We start from the raw sequence: 24371 nt of genomic DNA on the forward strand, positions 1-24371 counted from the left end.
AGAAACATGCAGAAGAGGAGAGTATGTGATTGTTCTAATGTCACAAACTTTCAAGTGTCAGTGCACTATCCTGACACGCCACACGCTTTGTCCATGTTGCTAAGCACGATTCTACAAGTGACAAGAAAAACAACCCTGGCAGGATGCATGTGATAAAAAAGAAATGCATGAAGCAGACAGGTAATGTAGCTGTACATACCCTAATATGAAGGTTAATATTTACATCGCAACATGTACTTGAGAAAGAAGTAAACCAGAGCACCATGCTTCTGAGCCAGAGATATAATAATTAATAAAACACAGACACATTTTTCCAGACTATTCTCCATGCATACTTACTGTAAAAAAAAACATGAAATTAATCTTGTACTTTTTTTCCATTCCATATGTTCACTTTATGCAAAATCCCGTCAAGGACACTTTTCCACATAACTTCTCTTTGAAATCTCTTTTCGAAGTCAATAGATATCCCATCCCTTAAAGGTAGCATAATTTACTTAGCAGTTTCCGTATGGTGGACAGTAATGATTTCTGACCTCCTGTTATAAATGGATCTCCAATGTACTTCCCTGACCATGAGCCTTCGTATATATATATTCACTTTGTCCCTGAGACTGGCTGGATAGAAGTAAAATTATGAGGTCAAAGGTAGTAGAGTTTTAATGCTCTTGAAATATTTTTACTAAATTGCTTTCCAGAAAGGTTATACCCACAGATACTCTCCCCAGTGATGTGCAGCTGTGCCCATAACTTCACTCCTGCCAGCTTCCAGTGTTATCTTTCACTGGTGCTGCCCAGGTGATGAATGAAAATCAGCATCTTTCTGTGATGGTATACTCTGGCAAATGCAGCACAGAAAACTGTACATGTAACACCTATAAGCAGTATACACGCATGCCTAGAAAAAGGAAATTAAGAGAAATATATGAAGTTATTTAAAACATTAATATCTGGTGGTAGACTAACAAGTCACTCCTCTTTCCATTTCACAGTAAGATGCGTGAGTTATTCCAAAGTTACCATGTTCCAGAAAGCATGCTGGGAAATTTACATGCAGCTCCTTGTTTTGCCCTCAGAAGCCTACTAAATTTTCTTAGCCAATTTGCAGAAGAAAATGTGTAAGCCAAGAAAACTAGTCAGAGGATGAGCCAACGTTTCAACCCCATCTTAACTAATTTCACAGTTCCTGCTTTCTATTCTGTTTTTCCACCTAATTTTCATACTTCTGTTCTGTTGTGTATGAGCATTTGTTATCTTTTAAATAATCAAAAGCCGGCAGTATACATATCCAGTCCCAAATAGAGGGGTCCTGTACCAAAACTGTTGTAAATCGACTTGGAGTTCCTTCCTGATTTAGAAAAGAGTCTAATTCTGCATCTCAGAAAGGTGAGTATAAGATATGCTGGATGGTCCAGTACACAGCATCATCTGCATCATTACCTGAAGCATCATTCCTTGCAAACTGAAACTACACCCCGGGTAGAGCTACCTTTCCCACCAGCAACAATAACTTGCCCTTTTCTTGGAGTAGCACTGGTCACATGAACAGAGGAGCTGAAGTAGAGAGAGGTGCCTAGTGTCAGAAGCTACCCAGTGCTCCTGAGCTCTGTGTGCTTGAGAGGATTAGAATGCCTCTGTGGTAGTGTTGATTTTAATAGTTTTAGGAGACAGTGAGCAAGGATGAGAGTACGATGTGTTCTATTTATCAATGACAACAAGCTTCATTATTATTAAAAATCCAAGTAACAATTAGATCATTGTGTGAACATCTTTGAAGTAAATATGTAATTCTAAAGATATATTAAGATAATGTTATGAAAATCTTTGAAGTAAATATGCAATATTTTAAATATATATTATCTGCCTAAACCCTAGTGTGCCTGTGGAAGAGACAGTATAGCTCTCACTTCTAAGAATATATCTGATTCAAATTCACAGCATAGGGTAGGGACAGCCATAAGCCATAAAATACATACATTTGCACATAGGTGAATAAAAGACTATCTCAAAAGATAAGAAGCTACTTTTAAAATTATTTTTGTTTTGGTTTTTATTAAATTTTGATATCTTAAGTGTTTATACTAAGAACACAATACACAAAGCAATAAGGAGGTAATGCAGAATGTTTGCATGAAAGTAAAAAGTCCCAAAGCTAAAAATTTTTTAATATTCAAAGAACACACTGACTACTTATATATAATGTACTCAGACACATCATCAGATGTTTGTGCTATATGGAAATAAGCATTAGTAAACCTATCTTTGTTGGTAGACTTCTCAGACATCTGTTGACTTTTGGCAGAAGAGAAATAACTTTGTTTAATGAATTTATCATTTGTTAATGATGACTGTGTGTTTTTAAGGCCATAGTATCAATGGCAGGACCTACTTCCCTGGCCTCATGCCTTCACCTCATGATATTTCCACTTCAGTTGCCGAGTAATTGTTGACCTTGATGGTGAATACATGAATACTTAGGGCCCTTGGGACATATGCATTCTTGAGAAAGGCCACTGACGTAGACAAGTCTCGCTCTCCAGGAGCTGTGACACACAGGGGATCTGATGAAGGTTTGTTGCTCCTATTTCCTCTGAAATGTACAATTTATAATTATTGTTAACAGCTTCCCATTTGTTATTTGTTCTTCTGTTAAGGCTGAGTAAGTATCAAATTTTCAAAATTCAGATTTTTTCTTTTAACATTTTCTTCTTTTTTCTTTTCCTTTCTTCTTTTCTTTTTTCATTCTTTCTTTTCTCCTCCTTCCTTCCTTCCTTCTTTCTTTTTGGTTATTAAAGATAAGATTTCTCTGTGTCACCCTGGTTGTGTGGTTGTCCTGTCCTGGAACACTCTGTAGACTAGGCTGGCCTTGAACTCAGAGACCTGGTGCCTCTGCCTCCCAAATGCTGGGATTAAAGGCGTGTACAACCACTGCCAGGCTAAGATAATTGAAACAATTTTCTAATATGCAAAACTAAACTATTTGAAATAGCAAAGGAAATGAAATACAAAATTATTATTTAAATTACAAAAAGACCCACATCCTGCTAACTAGCATGCTCTATTGTGGAGTGTTACCTCCTAGGTTAGCTGTAAGTGAGGACGGACACACAATGAATAGACTAACAGAAGATTAGTTAGGACCAGAAGACTAGGAAATAGGTGACTGATAGCATTGTCAGTTTATTTTAAATACTTGTTTATTGAAAATATGGCTCAGTGGGTAACGTGATTGCTGTGTAACCATGAAGCACAGAGTTCAAATCCCAAACACTGTAAAAGTCAAATGTGGGAACATGTCTGTAACTCCAGAATTCTAAAGTGGAGAAAGGCAGCTGTCACGACTTGATTGTCAGACAGTCCAGCTTGAAGAACCAGCTCCAGGTTTACTGAGACACTTGTCTCAAAAAATACAGTAGAGCATGATAAAGGAAGACACCTCATTTGGGACACACACACACACGCACATACATGGGACAAAGACATTTTTACACACATGCACATATACACACATACACACACACACACACACAAACACAAAAGTGAAATAAAACTAAATAAAAGCATTAAAAAGAAATTTCAAAACAAAACCTCTTTTAATGTCACATATTAAACCATAGCACATTCTTTCTCTGAGAACATTTTTTTATAAAAGCTAATTGCTATGATATATACAGCATTGCCCAGCAGCCGTAAAACTCATATTATGGACATTTTCATTCTCTGTCTGTCTCACTTCTTGCCCACTTCTCAATTTTCTGGTTCTATCCTTCTAGGCTGTTCTAAGCTGAGAAACAAAAATTAAAACACAAAATAAGATCCTCACACTAAGAACAGAGACACCCTGCTCATCTGGACAGCTTTCTGCTCAGTTCTTCGCACCAATTGCCTTAAACTTTCTATCTTCTGTCAAAGTCTTAGATCTCAACAAAGTTCTCAGGATTTTCTCTCCTTTAGTCTGAACCAGAGATATGAACTAACCAGTCCCCCCAGAGCTTGTGTCTCTAGCTGCATATGTAGCAGAGGATGGCCTTGTCGGCCATCAATGGGAGGAGAGGCCCTTGGTCTTGCAAAGATTCTATGCCCCAGTACAGGGGAATGCCAGGGCCAGGAACAGGGAGTGGGTGGGTTGGGTAGCAGGGTTCGGGGGAGAGGATAGGGGACTTTCGGAGACGAAACTAGGAAAGGGGATAGCATTTGAAATGTAAATGAAGAAAATATCTAATAAAAAATAGTTATCTTGTTTGTACAAATGAGATTAAGCCACAGTGGCTCTGTAACAATAAAAGCAATGACTAGCTTCATTCTATTCTAATGTACAATATTTTCATTTCACAAGTATTTAGTGACTACCGCTGGGTACCATGCTATGTGCTAAGGACCAATGGCGACCGAGAAGTGTGTTGCCACAGCCAAGCTCACCCCCTAGTGAGGGAGCCAGGGATGGCACATGTACAATCCCAACTGTCATTTTTTCCTCACTAATGTTGTATGTCTTCAAGTGGAAGACTCTACCATCCATTCTTCTAATAGGCTCAGACTATCTGAGTATCAACCCAAAGGCACCTTGGACAGTTATCATGCAATCTCCATTCAGACAAAGGTTAGAGGAGCATACACATAAAAATGATCCCATTCCTGTCTCTTCACTGACAGCTTCGGAGACAAGGGCACTTCAGCTGACGTTATACTCCTTTTAAATGTCAAATACAAGTCAAGTCTACACATCAATTGAGTAGTTTGTATTTAGAAAATCCTGGAGGTGGGTAGAAGGGCCCTGTACATGAATGAGTGAGTGAATGCATGAATGAATGAATGAAATAATTTGTTTTGCATTTTAAAGGAATGTCATTCTACTCTGTCCTTTTTTTTTTTTTTTTTTTTGGTTTTTCTAGACAGTGTTTCTCTGCATAGCCCTGGCTGTCCTGGAACTCACTTTGTAGACCAGGCTGGCCTCGNCTGTCCTGGAACTCACTTTGTAGACCAGGCTGGCCTCGAACTCAGAAATCCGCCTGCCTCTGCCTCCCAAGTGCTGGGATTAAAGGCGTGTGCCACCACCGCCCGGCTCACTCTGTTCATTTTTATACAAGGAAAAATCTTACCTAGAATTCTTTCTTTTTAATTACATTTCAGTGTGTGCATGCATGTACATGTGTGTAAGTGTGCATGTACCTGTGTGTATGCGTGTGTATATGACACATTTGTACAATGCAAGGTACATAGTGGTCCTCAAGTGAAGGTCAGAGGAACATTTGTGTGCACCTGTCCTTTCCCTCACCATTTAGGTCCTAAGAATCAAACTCAAGTCGTCAGGCTTGACAGCCGGTATCTTTACCCACAAAGCCACCTCACCAGCACTTATTCGGCATTCTTAGTCACCTCAAGAACCAGAGAGTCCTTTGAGAAGCAAAGATAGGCACCGAGCTCAGGCTTAAGAAGAGAGGAAACCTTTGAGACAGAAACAAGAGTCAACTCCACACTGTGCAGAGACCCATAGTCATTACGCTCCTGGCCCATGTTCAGCCACTCAATGCCAGAATATTAAAAATAATTGCCTTTCATTATGTATCACTGACCAAAATTGCATTGCCATTGGTTGTGGGAAGGGATGTTTCTGCAGTGAAGATAGCTGGAGAAAATGTTGGATTTTAAATGTTTTTTCAAGAGCATGTCACTGTACACCACACCTTCCTAAAATGATTAGATGTCCAAAATAAGTTCCCTAACAGCTCTGTGTAGGAAAGTTCTCATCACACCTACCCTTGAATTCCTCTGAGGGTGTTCCGAGGAGCTACTGAGAACCACTCTCACATGCCTATCATGTTCCTGCATCCATTAAACTAGAGAGGATCATTACGGTGAGAGAAAAGTCCGTCAACAGCATCACCATTAATAGCACCAGGAAAAAGAAAAAAATATATATAATACATTTGGCTAGCTCTGAATAATACATAAATCCACAGAAAGGTGATAATCATTATTGCTCACTACAGGTAACTCCTTCTCGGCACATTGGAAGATGACATCTGGGTTGCACAAGCTAGATATTTGGGGATACAGCCATTTCCTATCTCACAGTTGGTGATAATTCAATATGTATTTACTATATAAGATATGTATTCGATAATTCAATATTCAATAATTCACATACACACACAAGCCAAGTTAAAAGGGAACGACCTTTCTCACCAGTATCTTTCCTTCTTCTCTGGCACAATTTAGTTCCTCTATGGCAGACTAAATGGATGGCACACTAGTGGCTGAGACATTTAGTGGGAAACCTAGAGCTTAGTTAAATGAAATCACAGTAACCCAATGAGAACAAAATGCATAATACTGACAGATGATTCCAACGTGGGTAGACTCTATACCCTTGCCTGCCTAGACTAGAGCCAGCTAGAAGAAATTGGAAAATTCCATTTTTTTCTACTGTTTTCCAGTCTTTGCTACTTTCTCTCCTGTTTGCCACAGACTGTCGTCTTGTTCCCAGGCTCAGAACACTCCTGTGATCCCCACAGAGCTTAGAATGGGGTCCTTAATTTCATCTACAACTCCCATGTCTCATGGCCCGCCTAACCTCTCTTCTCCCTGTTACTCTTCCTCCATTTTGTCTTTTGTTCCATTTCCTAATCTACTTCCCAGCCCGTGTCTTTCCACCTGTCAACCTCAATGCCTAGAGTTCCATCCGTTGACTATAAAAGTGGTCTTCCTTCTTCTAATCATCTGTGTTAGTAAGATGCCTATCTTCCACTCAACCCTCCTTTCCTTTCCCTGATTATTATACATTATACTCTTAGGTTGTTTTTCTGTAGTCTCTGTATTTATTTGACATGAAGTGATAATTTCCCATCAATTGTCCTTGTTAGTTGTCTCCCTGGCATAAGCAAAGTCTTTCTAAACTGCTCTTTTCCAGAAAGTATGGATCCTTAGTTGCTAGGATCAACCAGTGTCCAGTCTGTCACTTAGCTGAGATAACTATCAGCTCATTTATATCTCTCTCCATAAATATGAGCAAAGCACCTCTTTGGGTATAAAGATAACACTAGCAGATGGAGAAAAGTGAAGTGTATCTACTGCATTTGCAAAGTCTTTATCATACTCAGATAGCAGACCTGCTTTCTCTCTGGTTGAGCCTGAATAAACCCTGTATCAGGAATCCATGTGTCTTACAACTGGCCTGTCATCTGTAATTTGAATCTCATTTGTAACATTCCTAATGTTCCTAACAGTGGATATTCTCCATTAGTGAGAAAATTACTATGTCTTGAGGTAGCCCTTTTCTTCTCTTAAGACTTCTTATTTTTAGGGCTGAAGAGATAGCTCAGTGATTCAAAGCACTGGCTGCTCTTCCCAGTACCTAGGTTCAATTCCCAGAACTCACATGGCAGCTCATGAGTGTCTGCTACTCCAGTTCTTGGGGATCTGACACCCTCATGTGGATACACATGCAGACAAAACACCAGTGCACATAAAATAAAAATAAAAAAATTATTAAAAGAGACTTTTGATGTTTAAAATTCTCTAAAATATGAGATGAGATCTGCTTCCTAAGAACTCCCACCTATGGGTCCCTTTTGATATTTAAATGCAAGTGAAACAAGCCTAATCTCTCCTACATACAGTGGTCATTAGGTTTTTGAAGAGAGCTGTGATATCTCCCTAACTTCTCTTTTCACCTTTCAACTATTGTTAATATGCTATTGTTTCAATGGCATCTTTCAGTTCTCACCAGGGACTAATCCTAATTTATATCATTCCTTTTCTTGCCCACATAGCAGATATATAGCAGAAATGAACCACTTGTTAGAAGTAATTGGGTCACTGCAGAACAAAGCAGTCTTTGAAACCCATGTTCATGGTGTCAAGCAACAATATAAAAACACCAACAAAGCATATCAATAGCTGAACAATTAACACACAAAGAGCAGGGGTGGGAAAAGTCTGGAAAATGCTGGCTTCCATTTGCCTACTACCCCAAATCCCTAACGATTTATATTCTCCATTTGATTCTTTTATTTTCCAACTAAGTCCATATACAATCTCTACCCAAAATTTTAGAGACAGAAACTCTATTTAACATCTTCTATACATATCTGACCAGACCAGGTATGACAAATTTGACTAAGAAAATGGTCATTCGTTTCTTAGGGTTTTAGGTAATATATCAGGTATAGATAAACCACATGTTCTACAGGCACTGTTCAAGTGCTAGTTGATGGCTAGTGAAGAACTGTCTACAGTCACAAGTGAGATACTGGCAAAACAAGGAAGGCATAACCCAACCCAGTGTGCTTGCCTCAAAGCATCTTGCCTTTCTCTGGTGCAGCCACTAAGAGTCCTAGAGAAAACTCGAGTGTTGTATTCTATGGGAGACATCAGCTTTTCCACACTATACACATAGAGACTGACTCTCAAAAAGTTGATTTGTGTAGCCATGATCACACTATGGAGAGTAGGTATGGCCACGTGTGTTCTAATTCCAAAGCAAGGGACTTGTAACTGTATTATAGTTTTGGTAAACAATGCTACCATTTGCCTTAGGGGTTTGTTGTTGCGTGTGTTTTACATTAAAAGAAGTCAGTGGAAACTATATAATCAGAATTAACTTAGTGTACTTATTAGAATTATTTCTTCTGTGACATAGGTAGTGCATATTTAGTTGACATCCTTAGACACCAAATAATGAAGATGATTTGTATGAGATTGAAGGGCAAAAACTATGTGTAGCATTCTTTGTGTAGGGTTAAGAGTAAGAGAAATAGTCTTCTTCAGGGACAAACACACATAATACCAAATTATCAGCCCTAAAAACATATACACAGGTAAGAGTGTACAGACTAAGCAGGTTATATTTAGGAATATATATATAGTCATATAATATGCACATAATAACAATCAATAGGAAAGGAACCCATGAACTTGAAAGAGAGCAAGGGGGTGAATATGGGAAGGTTGGCAGGAGGGTAAGAAAGGGAAATTATGTAATGATATTATAATTTCAAAAATAAGAGAAAAAATTAAAAATACTTGTACCAATACCTTTGTCAAATCCAACTCTTGTCCCACTAAGTGTGAACCTTCCCTACAGATGGTGTATACGGTGAAGGTCTGAGTCATTGACCTCCTAACATTACTTCAACATGGGATACCACCCCTGGTGTTTGAGGAAGTCAAACAGTAGCTGTGTTTTCTTTAATTTTCATCTCAAAGAGAGGATCCAGGTAGTCAGTCTCCTATGTGTGTCTGTTATGTGCTGCAAGCTTAGGCTCAGCTCTCTCCTGTTCCCTCTTCATTGCTCAGATGAACAGCTCTCAGTACGAAGAGCTTCTAAGCTTTATGTATAATCAGAAGATCATACAATGACTTCCATAGCATCCCACAGTTTAAAACACTATATTCTTACAGGCTGCTGTGTCTTCAGGTCTCATGATCGCTGGGGGGGGGGGGACTCGGGGGGGTTAGGGAACACATCAATGGCCATGTTAAAGTCCTGAGAATTGCAGCAGGTCAAAGAATAACTCATCATGTGGGGGAAAGTGAAATTATTTTCTACTTCCCTTTCCATTTTTTTTCAAAGTACTTTTAAAAACATGAATGTGTGCCAAGTGGGGCCCTCGCCAAGCCTTCTCTCCTTCACAGCTCACCTTCCCTTAGTTAAAATGTAAATGTCATGACAGTACTGCCATTTCTGTGGCACCGTGTTATGTGGTTAACAGAGGCAACCAGCAATTATTTAGTGAGGAGAGAAAGTTAGTGCCGACAGCAGAGAAGGTCAAGATTACCAGCGAGCTCAGCTGTAAGTAATGGCAGAGTCCACGCTTCTAATGGTGTGAGCTGTTGGTAGCCACTTCATCATTTCAGGAATGATGTAGGTTAGGTGATGTTCTATAGTTCTCCTTCTGTGCCATGGCAGCTTATACTTTATTATTAATGCAGTCTTCTAACCAATGAAACTGAAAAGACCTGCAGAAGTGACCGCCCACTCCTGCCTCATTGGCTCACAGGCCTCCTGAGGGACTTAAATAAAGGAACAATAAAGAAGGAGATACCTAAAGATCCAGACAGAAGAGCATTCAGAGACAGACAAGATTACGAACATGAATACACTTCCACCAATCATTCACAACTCAGGTAGACTCTGAACAGAAACTAGTGTTACAGGTACAAGGTCACACATGTTTACATCTTGTAGTAAACTAATGACGAATGTATGCATAAGATTTGCATATTCCTAAGTAGTGCTCAGTCCTTAAACAGTGTTAACCTGATAACAGCAAAAACCCTCAGAGCCTCTGCTTACACAGCCTCATGCATTCTGTGTGTGGGTGCCTTAGCTGCACTAGTAATCACATTAGGCTGAGTAGGAGAAATGAAAAATACAGTCATTTCAATGATAAGGGGAGCTTGATATTTTCACCCACACAGTCAATTGAGTGTTTTGTGAATCTAGGATGTTTCCATTCTCATCCTTAAATGAACCTTACTCTGTTTTGAAATCAAAATTGAGTCTACTCTTCGGTTGGCAGAAAAGATTGAAAAGGAAAACAGCTACCCCCCCCTCCCCCTTGACGCTTCCAACCATGGCTCCTGAAAAGTCCTGAATCGTTCGAGGAACACAGAAATCATGAATACCACAAATAGTGGAGCCAGGAAAGGTGGCTGTCATTATAATCTCAGGACTAGGGAGGCTGAAGCAGGAGGATTAACAGTTGGAAGCAAGCTGGGGTGGCATAATGAGTTCCAAGGCAGCCTGAGATATATAGCCGGAACCCCCTTTACTTAATAAATATTTTATTAAATAAGTAAAATAAAAGTAATAAAAAAGAATCAGCATAGACTCCCTGGCAAGCAAACACCCGACGCGTCTTACACGTCACGGCGTCTGACCCTGTTAGAAAGACCAAGCAAACACCCGACGCGTCTTACAGGTCACGGCGTTTGACCCTGTGAGAAAGACCAGATTTTTCTGGTGAGAATGTGAAGAAACCCCGCCAAATCATCATTCCTTGGAAGTAACAAATGCCTTTTAGATCAAGTTATTTTTTCCCTTGGTATGGCATTCCTTCTTCTAAATGTATGGAGTTACAGGTAATTCATTTTGGCACATTGGGAAAAAATTAGAAAATAGAAGAAGCAATTTTGCATTCGCTCTGTATTGGAGTATCGGGTCTGTTCTGCAGGTAATCAACTCTCCTGCGAGTTAAGTGGTCTATTTTTCAGAAAGGGTGAACTCTTCTGTCGGCAGATGTCAAGCAAAGCCATTTCTTAAGTGGGCTCTTTGCAGAAGTGGTTTGCTTCCCATTAAGGCAGAGTTAGAGCCGCCATGGCCTGCAGGACACTGCAAGCCACCATGGCCTGCAGGACACTGCAAGCAAGGCAGTGATGGATTAGGGTACAGAGTTAAAAAAAAAAAAACAAAAACAAAAATCCAAAAACCAAAACATCAACATAAATACACGTCTGTCTGGGAGCTCCTGAGATCCTTAAGGAACAGAGCAGGTTTTAATGTGGGTTATCTCACTTATCATATTTTTAAAAATGAATATAAATGAAGGCTATAGTAACATACCTATAATATTTCCACTAATGCATCGTTTAAGCCTCCCTCCCTCCAAGGAGTGAGACCAGGATTCTTGCTATTTCTCTCTGGACTCTGTAAGATTAAGGGAAGAAAAGGAAGTCTAGGTTTTTGAGATTTCCAGAAAGCATGGCTTTAAAGGAGAGCCATGGAGATAGGAAAGAGCGTAGGAATGTATGACAACCCTTCTGCTCTGTGTGATCCACATCTGGCTGCATCCGTGCTTACACAACAGCTGGGACAGAGTAAAAACATAAGAAATAGATGAGATTCATAGTGGAAATAGCAAGGTAGAGTTATACTTTCTCCAGATTCTACGTAAAAAAAAAAAAAAGATAATAATGATCTTCTATCTTTGCTCATCGAGATATTTCTGAGAAAATAATATGTTTTTTCTATGCATGTACTATTAAAAAATAAAACATATTTCATTAGAGCCACGGTGAGAAACATATACACTATTTGTTCCATGAACATCTTGTTTCCCACTGACATAAATCATCAAATTCTTTCCTTTCCTTTCAACAACTTCATAAAATTAAGATTTAATTTAGGTTGACTTTGAAATGATTTTAACTTTTTCCATTCCCCCTTTTTTTTAATATCACAGTTAGGAGACAAGAGAAAGGGTTGGTCCTTTTATTTTTCTTTATTTTATCTAGCTCACTGGTAATCTTGCGGGCTTTTGATAACTATCAAGTTCTCCTCTGTCTGTATGAGGGTTATGTTTTTACTTTTATGTCACAGATGTAGTCCTAAAAAGTAGAAACTGGTAATATCAAACCTGTCTATGTTAGAAGTTTTAACCAGCTGAACAGAACTCACTTAAGGTGTTGCTGCCGAAACAAAACTTCCTTCCATTTGAGACTACACAAGAACAGAATACTGGGACACCGGGTGGGGGATACAGAGACCAAGCCTTGTCCTTGTCCTGGGGAGGTGTTTCCAATAGGCTACTTCTATGTTTTCTTTTTATTACTTCCTCCCCTGACCTAAATCCTTTCCTATTCCTCTAACAATGACCAAAATAACAGTACCATTTAGAGAGCAAAACTCAAGAGAGTCCACAACCTCTCCAGGCAAAGAGAACAAAACTCAGCCCACACCCTGTGTCTGATTCACAGCCCTGCTCATGATTACCTGACAAACCACTTACCCTATCACGCTCCAGTTTCTTCTGTGACCCAGAAACAAGAAGTGCAGTGACGTCCAAAGCTACCTTATGGAATCGTTTTGAGCAGTAATTATATAGAATGTGTGTGTGTGTGTGTGTGTGTGTGTGTGTGCGCGCGCGCGCGTGCGTGCGCGCGCGTGTGCGTAAATGCATACATTAAAGCACTCTCAACTCACTGGGTGCCCTAGCAATATTTAAAGATAAAGTTAGGAAAATGGAATAAGCTTGCAGCAGTAATGGGGCTGCGCTCTACATGAGGCTGCTGGCATTAAACAGCGTGAGGTGCAGTCAGCTTACAGGTCTCTGCCCCTGGGCTCTGCCACTGACTTGCTCTCTATAGCTCCCACTTCAGAGTCTGTCTGTGCATCCATCTTTAAAGCAATTTCAAGTGAAGAACTCCTTTGTAGGCTACAGAGAGGGGAGGCAGAAGCAACATAAATAAATAAATAAAATCCAAGAGATTTAATAAGTATAATGAAAAAAATAAACAAATAATAGACAGGATCCTTCTCTCAAATACACACTTGTTATTTCTCTTCATATAAATGCAAATCCAGCCCAACCAAAAAATGCTCCTGGAACGCTGTGATTTAGGGCATTTGCCTAGTGAAAAACAGACATTTTATTTTTTCTTTCTGATCTTAGTCAACCAAGTGAAGGAGGTTTTAGGGGATGCCCATAACTTTGCCTTGAATTATATGTGTGGCTTCTGTAATTTAAATTGCCGGGGTTATCTGTGCGTAATGACAGATAGACTTTAGCCATAAACCTTCCAAGTAATGGTGACTCCCTGACAAATATTTTTAAACTGTTTTCCTTGACTCTCTGCCAATAAAAAGGATGGGAACGCTTTCAATTCTCTCTTTTTCTCTCTTGGCCATAGCTTCAGAGCCCTAGCGCGGCTCCATCCCTTCAGCTGCAGATATTGGTGGCTGGAGTCAAGGGCCAGGCCCCAGAAAAGTTTCACAGAAGGGACATACATAGGGCCAAATTGGACCCTCTGAGTCACACCGTGTATCTCTGAGATGTGTGGTAAGTGTCCACGGTACTGATAATGCCACAGCCAGGATGGGAAAATAGAGCCATCTTCCTCTCCTTGCACCCAGAAGGTAAAGCCAATGGTGCTGTAATGCATATGGTTCAGACATCGTGTTCCTGAGCGCTAACATTTTAATTGCACACATTTTAATTGCACACGCTGCGATTAAAATTCTGGTTTAAAGAAATTAACATTTCCCTTGTGTTCCCATGTCATTGTGATTCTGTATTCTTTGAGAAACAAAACTACTTACCAACTGAAGTTGCCGTATGAATAGAAACTTAGGGTCTTGGTTTGAACTTGGAGGAAGTTTTTAATGAGGAAGAAGTGGGGCAGTGACAAAAACAAGTACGTTCCAGATGTGCTTGCTGCCTCACTCTGAAGAGCACCGGTCACCAGTTGTGCACAGTCCCTCTGTAGTTCTGCAATTGAGATATCCTACAAGATCATAAAATACCCTAGAGAAAGTTTTCTGAAGGAAAACTGAGTCCAGTGAATGAGAAATGCCCATCAAGGGGACAAAGGTTGGGTCAAAAAGATGAATCTGGTGGATAAAGCATCTGCCACATAAGTATGACAAGTGAAGACCTACCCCTGAGATTGTTCTCTGACTTCCATCCATGTGCTGTGGCAGGGGCATGACTGACATTAGTCTGTTTTAAACATTTACATGACTCCATCTCCAGCATTATCTCTAGCGTTGAATAGAGGGCAATCTATTAATTGTACAAAAACATACAACAGAGATCTTAGCCTCTTCAAGCCATATTCACACTGTTTGTAGCCTATTAATAAAAAGATTAAGAAATTCCAATAACTTTTAGTTGGATTGCAGTAGCCTTTAGAAAGAAATAAACTATATAGAGTGCCTGACTATTTTTATGTAGTTACAACTAGTGGCGATTCTATTTTTAAAAGGCACAGTAGAACCATTAAGAATTACGAGTAATGTTGAAACAATATGGACATTATTTGAAAATGATTTTTAAATTTGCTTCAGACAAGTCAAAAATGTTCTTTCAGCTAAACAATAAAGTTCACTTACTGTCAAAGATAAGCAAGGAGTTAGACTTGACTGGAGCAATGTTTTGTAACTCTTTATTTCAAACTGAATTCCCTATAATGTTTCTCAAACCATCTTTTGCATATCTCCAGACAACTTACTATTTAATCTTTCCTTTCTGCCTTGTCATTCATAAAAGTGATGGATGAGGCAAAGATCCTTCTCAGCAAAGTATCCAGGGTTCTTCTTTGCAGCTCTGGTCCAACACCTTTTCTGCCTCACGTCCCCCACTTTCCAGTTTAGAATCTCTTAAATCTTGACATGGATCTATTGGCATGTACTTGAGCTTGACCCCCAATAAGACAATACAAGGTTTCTTTCATTTGAACTTAATTAGATGCTACAATAAAGACTACAATCCTGTTGCACTGTGACTGTTGATAAAAAAAACTGTGAGCTTTGGTCATAGGCCTAAAGACAGATGAGTGTGTCTTAACGTTTTATGAGTTTTATCCAGTTTCAAACACTAAGTGTTAGGCTGGCTGTTGGCATTTAGTCTAGGTGCCACCTCACAGTTATCTGGCAACAGCCAGGTGTGCCTGACTCACTATAAAAGGGGCTGCTTGCCCCCTCTTGCTCTCTTGCTCTTGCTCCCTTACCCTACTCCCCTTTTCTCCCCATTCCCTTCCCCCATCTCTCTCCACATACTCATCCATGACCTCTACTCCTCTACTCTTCTCTCTTCCTCCCTCTCCCTCCCTCCCTCCCTCCTCCCCTCCTCCTCCTTCTTCCTCTCCCTCTCCCTCTCTCTCTGCCTTTCTCTCAACTCCCCTCCCCATGCCCTGGATAAACTCTATTCTATAATATACTGTCATGTGGCTAGTCACTCAGTGAGAAAGGGATACCTCAGCATGGGCCATTAGAGGCACCCCCTTCCCCTACACTTTACCGCACCTCCATCAAACATATTCCTTCCATCTTTATTTTTGTAAAACACAACATTGGCAACCTGACTCGCAGTGGATACATCTAGAGAGTGCCTAGATCAGTTATATGAACACAGTGTTATAACAGAAATCAATAAAATCCTAACTGAAAGTATAACACAAGTTACAAAAATGAGAAGACAGAGAAACACACACACTTGCATGCATACACCGATGGTCTTATACATGGGAACGTCTAAGAGAGGACCAAGGACACAGGGCTGTGCTCTTCCAAAGTAGACAGCATAGATTCTTTGGACAAGACAACACATCACCTCAGTATCTCAGGCTTTCAGTCCAACCCCAAGCTTTACCACTGGCAGACATGCTAAGTGTTAACCATTTAAACAGTCTCTAATGTCTTATATTTGAGTGACAACAAAAAAGCTTTGCATCTCCTAATGCTAGTCTTAGCCATCTGCTACACTGTGAGAACATAAGGACTTTTTTTTTGTCCACATTAAAGCCCCAGTGCAAAGCATATAGTAAATACTAGGGAAATACTAGATTATAGAAACATTTCACTTTTTCTTTCATCAAATATTCAAGATGTGCCTGATGCAGATATTTCCAGTAAAATAGCAGGAATAGACATGTATGTGAATCATACTGCAGTTGCCACCCTGTGTGTGCCTTTACTATGAGAATAAACATGACATGGATTTACACTGACGACTTAAGCCAGCAGAAACTTTTGCATGCCCAATGGTCTCAAATGAATTGAGATGAACTGCATGCCCTTGAAAACTTTCTGTGTTAACATATTTATAACCAACTAAAAGATTGAGTCCTTGCCAGCACACACTTGGTCCACTATTGGAAAGTGATTTCCTTCTAGAACAAAAACTGCTAACTTCATTGTCATGACTGGATACGTTCTAACTGTGTCTAGAGAGGGTTTTCTTAAAATATATATTGGCTCTCTTCACACCATGTGTCCTACTCAGTGTTCTGATGCTGTGAAGAGACACCATGGCCATGCCAACTCTTACAAATGAAACCATTTAATTGGAGCTTGCTTATAGTTTCAGAAGTTTAGCTCATTTTCCTCAAAGCTGGGAACATGGTGGTGCATTGACAAACATGGTGGTAAGGAAATTGAAAGTTCTACATCTGGATGCACAGGATCCAGCAGCAGGAAGAGAGAGCACCACTGGACCTGGCTTAGGCTTTTGAAAGTTCAAGGCCCACCCCCAGTGACACACTTCCTTCAATAAGACCACACCTCCTAATCCCTATCATGTAGCTTCACTCCCTAGTGACCAAATATCCAAATATATGAGCCAATGCGGCCATTCCTCTTTAAGCCACCACACTATGTTTAAAACACTCACAAATGACTTCAGCATTTTTTTCTGTTCTGAAACCACCACCACCCTACCAAAAAAAGCCCCACAAACTCCTCTCTCTCTCTCTCTCTCTCTCTCTCACACACACACACACACACACACACAATAACATTTACTAATCTTTCTAAATAGATTAGAGCTCTTTCTTCCCAAACACTAACAAGTCCTTTCCCACTCCCCATATCATGATGTTAGGTATCTCTCGTTAAAAAAAAAAATGCTTTGCATTGCCAAAGCCATTCATTTATTCACCCTTCCTGTCAAAGTCTATAAACACTTAGAATGTTCTCCCAAATCTTCAGGTCCTTGGATTCCTAACATCCAACACAATTTCTGATACTATATAACGACTAAATAAAAATAATGAAACACCATATTTTCTTATCCATTCACATACTTGTAGACATTTAAGTTTCCCCCATCCTAAGGCTTTTATAACTGTTTAATTTGCAATAACATGGATGAAGTTAAGAAGCTATAATTCAGGAGCAGAGAGACAAAAATCTCCACATGTCTTCACTTAATGTCGGATCTATAAAAAAGAAATACACAGGGGCAGAAGGTAGAACGGTGGTTGCTGGAGTGGGGGAATAGGGTGGATAGGAAGTTGCTCCAAGGTTGAGGACTAAGGACATGATTCAGTCAGTGAAGTATTTGCTATACAAGCATAAGGACCTAAGTTCAGCATCCACATAAAATACAGGAGTGGTAGTTTGTACCTATAATGGCAGTGTCAGGGGAAGATGTGTGGTAAGTGAATCTCAGGGAATCCTTGACTAACCAATGTAGCCAAAGCAATGCTATAACGTGAGAAACAGACACCTTAGCCCCCACTCACCTGCATGTATGGTTGGATCATCCACACAAATACCTATGCATATGTGAGCGTCACACACACACACACACACAGAGGAAGTATAAAGTTGAATTTCGGAGAAACACATGCTGAATATAACTGTATGTATTAGCGAATGTCTTCAGTCATTCTTACACTGTATACATATTGTGCAACATCAGTATCGTCCCCATATTAATACATATTATACTTTGAGAATTTTTTGAAAATGAAAAGAATAGATAAAAAGTATCCATGCTTTTTAATTTTATTATACATCTTCCCAAGAGCCTATATGGCTTTATTATTGCACTCATTAGCCCAATTTGCAAAGCCAAAGTGGCCAAAGACAAGCAAACTGGTGTTCTTGGACTTGAAATGGGTAAAGTTTTGAGGCTACTGAGTAAACATGTATCAACATACATGAACCTCACATGCCACTTGCTCCCTGCCATTCCTTACAGTTTTCTCTTTCACTAGTGGTTCCTTTGGTACCAGTGTTTGTCCCTGATGGCCCTTTTCATGCCAACATATTCCAGCATGAGCTAATTAAGCTTGAACTGGGTTGTGAGAAGGTGTGGCAGACAATGTTACAAGCGCTACCCCAATGTCTGCAGTGACAAAACAAGATGTGGAGGAACACCCTTCAGTGGCTCTTCGGGAAAGTGAATTCCTTTTCAAGCCTGGAAGTAGTTATTACGCTACAAAGATATCACACGTAGGAGGTGCTCTATGGATGTGTCTAGTCAAGGTAGCTTCCGTAACAATAGGAGAATTAGTGGAATGTTCAATCTGTTTTTTTGCAGGTCAAATGAATACTGACATGTAACAAACTCAGCCAATCCTTACAACAAAGACATGCTAAGAGACTAGCTTGAGGTGATGTAACTAGGGATTCAACTAAGAAAGAATTCTGATGAAAGCACAACCCTCTTTACTGCCGGACTATTGCCATGTAGATGCAAATAGATATTAGATTCTATGCTCATGTCATTTTAGAATAAACTAATATGGACATTGATTGGTATGTATATATTTATCACTATATAGAATGTGGAATAATAGTTCGTTTCATTTAAAGAATATTTTTCTAATAAAATATTCTATCTTCTTCCAAAGTCTTTCTTAATATATGTTACTATGTCAATTTTGACACTCTGTTTTGTTGACTTTAAGTTACTTAGGAGCCCGAAGAGGCTAAGTGGGTGAACCTGGGATTTCTTCTGTCAAAAATATCCACAGTTCTCTGTATTGTTTGAGAGAGGAATTAGCTGTCTATACCTTTTGTACAACTGACATTAAAATTTCCACTGGGGAAAAAGTCTCATAATTTCTAAACTGAGTGCTTTTAAATTGTATCTATAGATCTTCCTTGCATGAATGAATAGCTGGCATTAAATCTTTCGATTCTTGTTGCAAGGCTTCCTCACAGCATCAAGCAACCATATAATCAATTAAATTGTTAAGAAGGCAATGTGGTGGCACACTCCTTGGATACCACACTGTGTGGTTTGTTTGGGGACTATCTTGCTTAATTGAGAATAGCAGTGCTACTATTGCAAAGAGCCGTCAATCACTCAGGGGAGACGAAGCATGACCCAGCTGGTACCTAGGGAAAGTATGCATTTCCTAGACTCATTCAATTCAACTGCAGAGAAGTTTATAAAATTGTTTTGATGGCCTATTTCATTTTTTCTAAAAACTGACACAATCAAAATTCAAATGCAAAATAAATGTGGTGATTCATTTACTGCTACTAAGTTTGCCACCCTGGCTCAAATTTTCTTGTGTGTACCTTGCACTAATTAGGAAACTAAGTGTCAATGGTAGTGAAAGGGGCTGCTTTGTTATGATTCTCTGGGACCACTTGGTATTCTAAACTATCAAACTGAGAACCTACAATTTCCACACATAGCATAGTTGTGCTTTGTGCTTTTTGTTCATAGACAGTGAAATAATTTGACCTTGCATGGTAGATACATCCAAGCAAATAGCTTTAGTGCATGCTCTGTTCTTTTTGGTTGTTGATGATGATGTTGTTCATGTCTATTGTTTTAGGTAGGCAATATCTAATTCCATGGCATAAGCATTTTTGTTGCTGGTATTTTAACAAAGGTGCTAACTCTTGTGAAACCGACTAGTTTTTCCCCCTTTAAAATACATTTCATAAGCATCTCTGATGTTGAAGAAAAAAAGTCAAACCAACAAAGTCCTCCACAGTTTAATTAAATGGTTCAAACAAACCCCACCTCTACAATGATAAAAAAATTAAGACCCATTTGCATCCTTTTATGTAGTTTTTACTGCTTCATGGGTCTTTTGTGTCTTTCTCTGTTACAATTCAAAAGATAACTTTAAAAGATCAGAGAAGCTGGCTAAAGAGAAGAAAATGCCAGATTTCAGATTGACATCTTAAGATTCCTCCTCCCCAATATTAAATTAGAATCAGGTGTCACCCTGGAAGTACTGATGGCTGGTTGGTGAGGGCTGTGTCTAATAATCTCTACTGGTTGTTGAATAAAATTGGCTTGCTAAGAATACCAAATAAAACTTTATGTGTTTCGAATCTTGGCTTTCTTAAATGTCCAAAAGAAGGTAATAGATTACGCCATAGAAACTGTATTTAAAAGATGGCAGGGATACATCCGTTGGTCATGTGTTTGCTATGTAAGCACAAGGACCTGGGTTAGCATACTTAGCACCACTGTGAAAACTGAATGTAGAACATGCTCATTCCTCTAGCACTGCAGAGGCAGAGATAGGTGAATCGCCACAGTTCACTGGCCAGCTAGGCTACCTGAATTAATGAGTTCCTGGTTAAATGAGAAATCTCATCTAAACACAGGTAGAAGGAATGAGAAAAATAGCCTCTAGCATCCACATACATGCATCCACGTGCACATGTATATGTGCACATACACACATCTACACACACCATACACATACACAGGAAAGAAACAGTAAAAAGTGTTTAACTCTGGTTGGGTGTCTATTGGTATCTTGATATGCATTGTTCTTCTGGTCTTCATAGTAACCTATGAAGCCAGCACTCTAATTTGCAAATGAAGACCCAGAAGATATGAAAAGTTATGTAACACCAGTATTTAGCACACCCTAGAAAAGATCCAGACCTCATATAACCCCCATGTCCCTACTGTGAACCACTGCTCTCTGAAAACCAAGAATCACCCCTCATATAAGAGATGGTTTCTCCTTGCATGGGAAAGACTTGTACCATAAGGCTGGTGCCTTTACATCTTTATTCCATAATATGTGACCTTAGTACCAACAAAACATTGTCCCCCTCCCAAGCAACAACATATGAAAAGAAGCCAATGGACTTCCTCCATTTCCCTCACTCCCTCTACTTCCTTAATGTTCCCTCCACCCCTAGTGGCACTTTTTTCCAGAATCCTTAGTTAGCTAATAGTATTATGAAAGGACATGACCATAGAAGATGGGCTCTTTAGCTGATAAAATTTGTAACATTGTGTTTACAATAGCTCCAGAAATACTTAGGTGCCCAGCAGTGGATGCTGTGGAAGCTCCCCGGACCAGGATGGGGCACCACATCCTCTGTTTGTTATCACACTTTCCCAAGATCAGTTGTCTCTTCATGCAGGATCTTCTTTTCTTCCAATTCCTCATTTCATCTTTAGCATTGGTGCTATCCAAATAAGCAAATGAAACCCGGCGGGGGGGAATAAAAGATGGAGGGGGAAAGGGGGAGAGGAGAAGAAGACAGAGAGAGGGACAGGAGGGGACCTGAAGAAAGGGGAGAAGAGGAGAAGAGGAGAGGGAAGGGGAGAGGAGGGGAGGGGAGGGGCTTCTGTGGCTTCTCCTTGTTTGTTTCTCTGAGTGTCACCTTGCTATTTCCACTTCCCAAGCTGAACCATCTAGGCGCATGTCCTTTTGCTGATCTGAGGACTCCAGATCTTCCCTTTCCCCATGATAGCACTCTGTCTCATTGCTCCATTATCATGAATCCTGATAGGGAATAGAACAACACTGTCAAATAAATGACTAGACATACTTAAAATGTATTGTGGGAGATCATTGTGCGTATAATATGGCAATAAGCACAGTACCTCTGGGTAGAGTAGTCTTCATTCTACATGCCAGCTCTGCCACATATATGCTGGAGCCCACCAAACCATGGCTTTCCCATCTCTAAAACTAGGACTGAGATGATGAACCTGTGCCAGGCTCAGCTCCGGGCATGAGGCCATCATGCTTTGCGGTTGCTTCTCTGATGGTAAGCAGGTAATATTTTCACACGACTAGCAGGGATTTTAACATGAGTCATTGAGACTGATGGAGTGTAGGTAGATTTTAGGTAGCATTCAAGGTCCGAGGCATAAGCGCTGTTTATTCTTTTCCAGTTTCCCTGAGGTAAAAGTGTGGAATCTAATTCAGAATAATAATGAACAGTCACCAGAAGGGGAGTTCAGCTGCCGGAGAGCCATGCGGTCATTTTATTTTCGCTCAGGTGGAAGAGGTCATTCATAATGGGAGAGTGTTGGCTCCCTGAGTGAATGTAATGCCATTGACAGTCTGCCTGGCTTTAATGGCATCCCCTCATTTTAGGTGGTTCTCAACCACTAGATTGTTAACACACTCCCTCCAGCTTGTCCTTGTGTGTGGCGTGCAGTAAAATTTTGAGAAAACAAGCTGTGACCACTAGGGACTATTTGCATTTGATCATTTGTACACAACCCACAAAGCTCCCAGGCAGCTTGGAGGATTACATAAACACCTCCCGAACCCACCCGCATGGCAGAGCATCCCAGGTGCCCCATACCAGCTGTTGTGCCCGTCTGGGGACCAGAATTGCCAAATGCCTTTCTGTCTCCCACGATTGCTGCATCAGTGAGCAATCATTGCTGCTGACAAGACTTTCCCGGGCCTAACACAGAGGTGGGTGCAAAGTTGAAGTGACTGGAAACGCCTCCTGCTGCTGCCTGGCTCAGACTGAGCCTGACATCATTCAGAGATGTATACTTAATGCATGATGCAGCCCCTGGCTTTTGAGCTGCTGAGTCCAGTGGAGCTTCTGTTTTAGCTGGTGTCTGCCATGCAGTGACCAGGGCACCCTAGGCAGAGGAAAACTGCTGCAGGCATTGGTCAAAACAAGTTCCCAGAATCTTATTATCCCAGTAGTGTGACTCTCTTATGCCCTTCCTGGTCTTTCACCTTTCATATTCCCTCTGCCTCTCCTACTCCAGAAATGGATTTATCCCAAGGGTGATTACAGCTAATAGCTGTACAATTTTCATACACTCTCATCCAAGACATATTTACATAAACTTTCCCATTACTAAAATGTGTGCATAATTTAAAAACCTTATGCCAACTGGAAGTTTGTGACATTTATTGCCCAGCACCCTGTACTCAACTCCCATTGTTGTACAGTTGTGTCCACTCTTTCCCAGTTGCTGACAATTCCCACTGAAATCCTTGCCCATAGAAGGACTGGCACCTGAAAAACAGAATCAGTCATTCTGCCTAAGTCTCTAGGAGCACTCAGTAACCACTTAATGAGTTATCTCTTTTAGGCAATATGAAATGCTGTCTTCTAGGTTAGAGAACTCAAAAGAAAAAAAAAAAAAAAACTCTTCAGTTCTGATACAGCCTCCCTTACCATAACTTTTAAGTACTTTTTAAAAATTGCGTATTTATTTCATTTACATTTCCAATGCTATCCCAAAAGTCCCCCACAGGCTCCCCCACCTACCCACTCCCACTTCTTGGCCCTGTCATTCCCCTGTACTGGGGCATATAAAGTTTGCACGACCAATGGGCCTCTCTTTCCACTGATGGCCGACTAGGCCATCTTCTGATTCATATGCAGCTAGAGACACGAGCTCCGGGGGAGTACTGGTTAGTTCATATTGTTATTCCACCTATAGGGTTGCAGACCCCTTTAGCTCCTTGGGTACTTTCTCTAGCTTCTCCATTGGCGGCCCTGTGATCCATCCAATAGCTGACTGTGAGCATCCACTTCTGTGTTTGCTAGGTCCCTGCATAGTCTCATAAGAGACAGCTATATCTGGGTCCTTTCAGCAAAATCTTGCTAGTGTATGCAATGGTGTCACCGTTTGGAAACTGATTATGGGATGGATCCCCGGATATGGCAGTCTCTAGATGGTACATCCTTTAGTCTCAGCTCCAAACTTTGTCTCTGTAACTCCTTCCATGGGTGTTTCGTTCCCAACTCTAAGAGGGGGCAAAGTGTCCACAATTTGGTCTTTGTTCTTCTTGAGTTTCATGTGTTTAGCAAATTGTATCTTATATCTTGGGTATTCTAAGTTTCTGGGATAATATCCACTTATCAGTGAGTACATATTGTGTGAGTTCCTTTGTGATTGGGTTACCTCACTCAGGATGATACCCTCCAGGTCCATCCATTT

The 24371-nt window shown here is 40.3% G+C and overlaps 1 protein-coding gene and 1 long non-coding RNA gene across 6 annotated transcripts in view; one reads left to right on the top strand and one right to left on the bottom strand.

Annotated features, from left to right (window-relative positions):
- Vwc2l (von Willebrand factor C domain containing 2 like) overlaps positions 1-24371 on the top strand; it is a 156661-nt gene that overhangs the window by 103937 nt on the left and 28353 nt on the right. The gene's annotated exons all lie outside the window — the stretch shown is intronic.
- On the bottom strand, positions 791-23498 carry LOC110299885. The gene is made up of 3 exons (XR_002378529.1): positions 22050-23498; positions 21827-21948; positions 791-898 (listed from the first exon to the last, which is right to left on the bottom strand). It is a non-coding gene; the product is annotated as an uncharacterized LOC110299885 (long non-coding RNA).

This window comes from Mus caroli, chromosome 1 (genome assembly GCF_900094665.2).
Source record: "Mus caroli chromosome 1, CAROLI_EIJ_v1.1, whole genome shotgun sequence".
Lineage (NCBI taxonomy): Eukaryota > Metazoa > Chordata > Mammalia > Rodentia > Muridae > Mus > Mus caroli.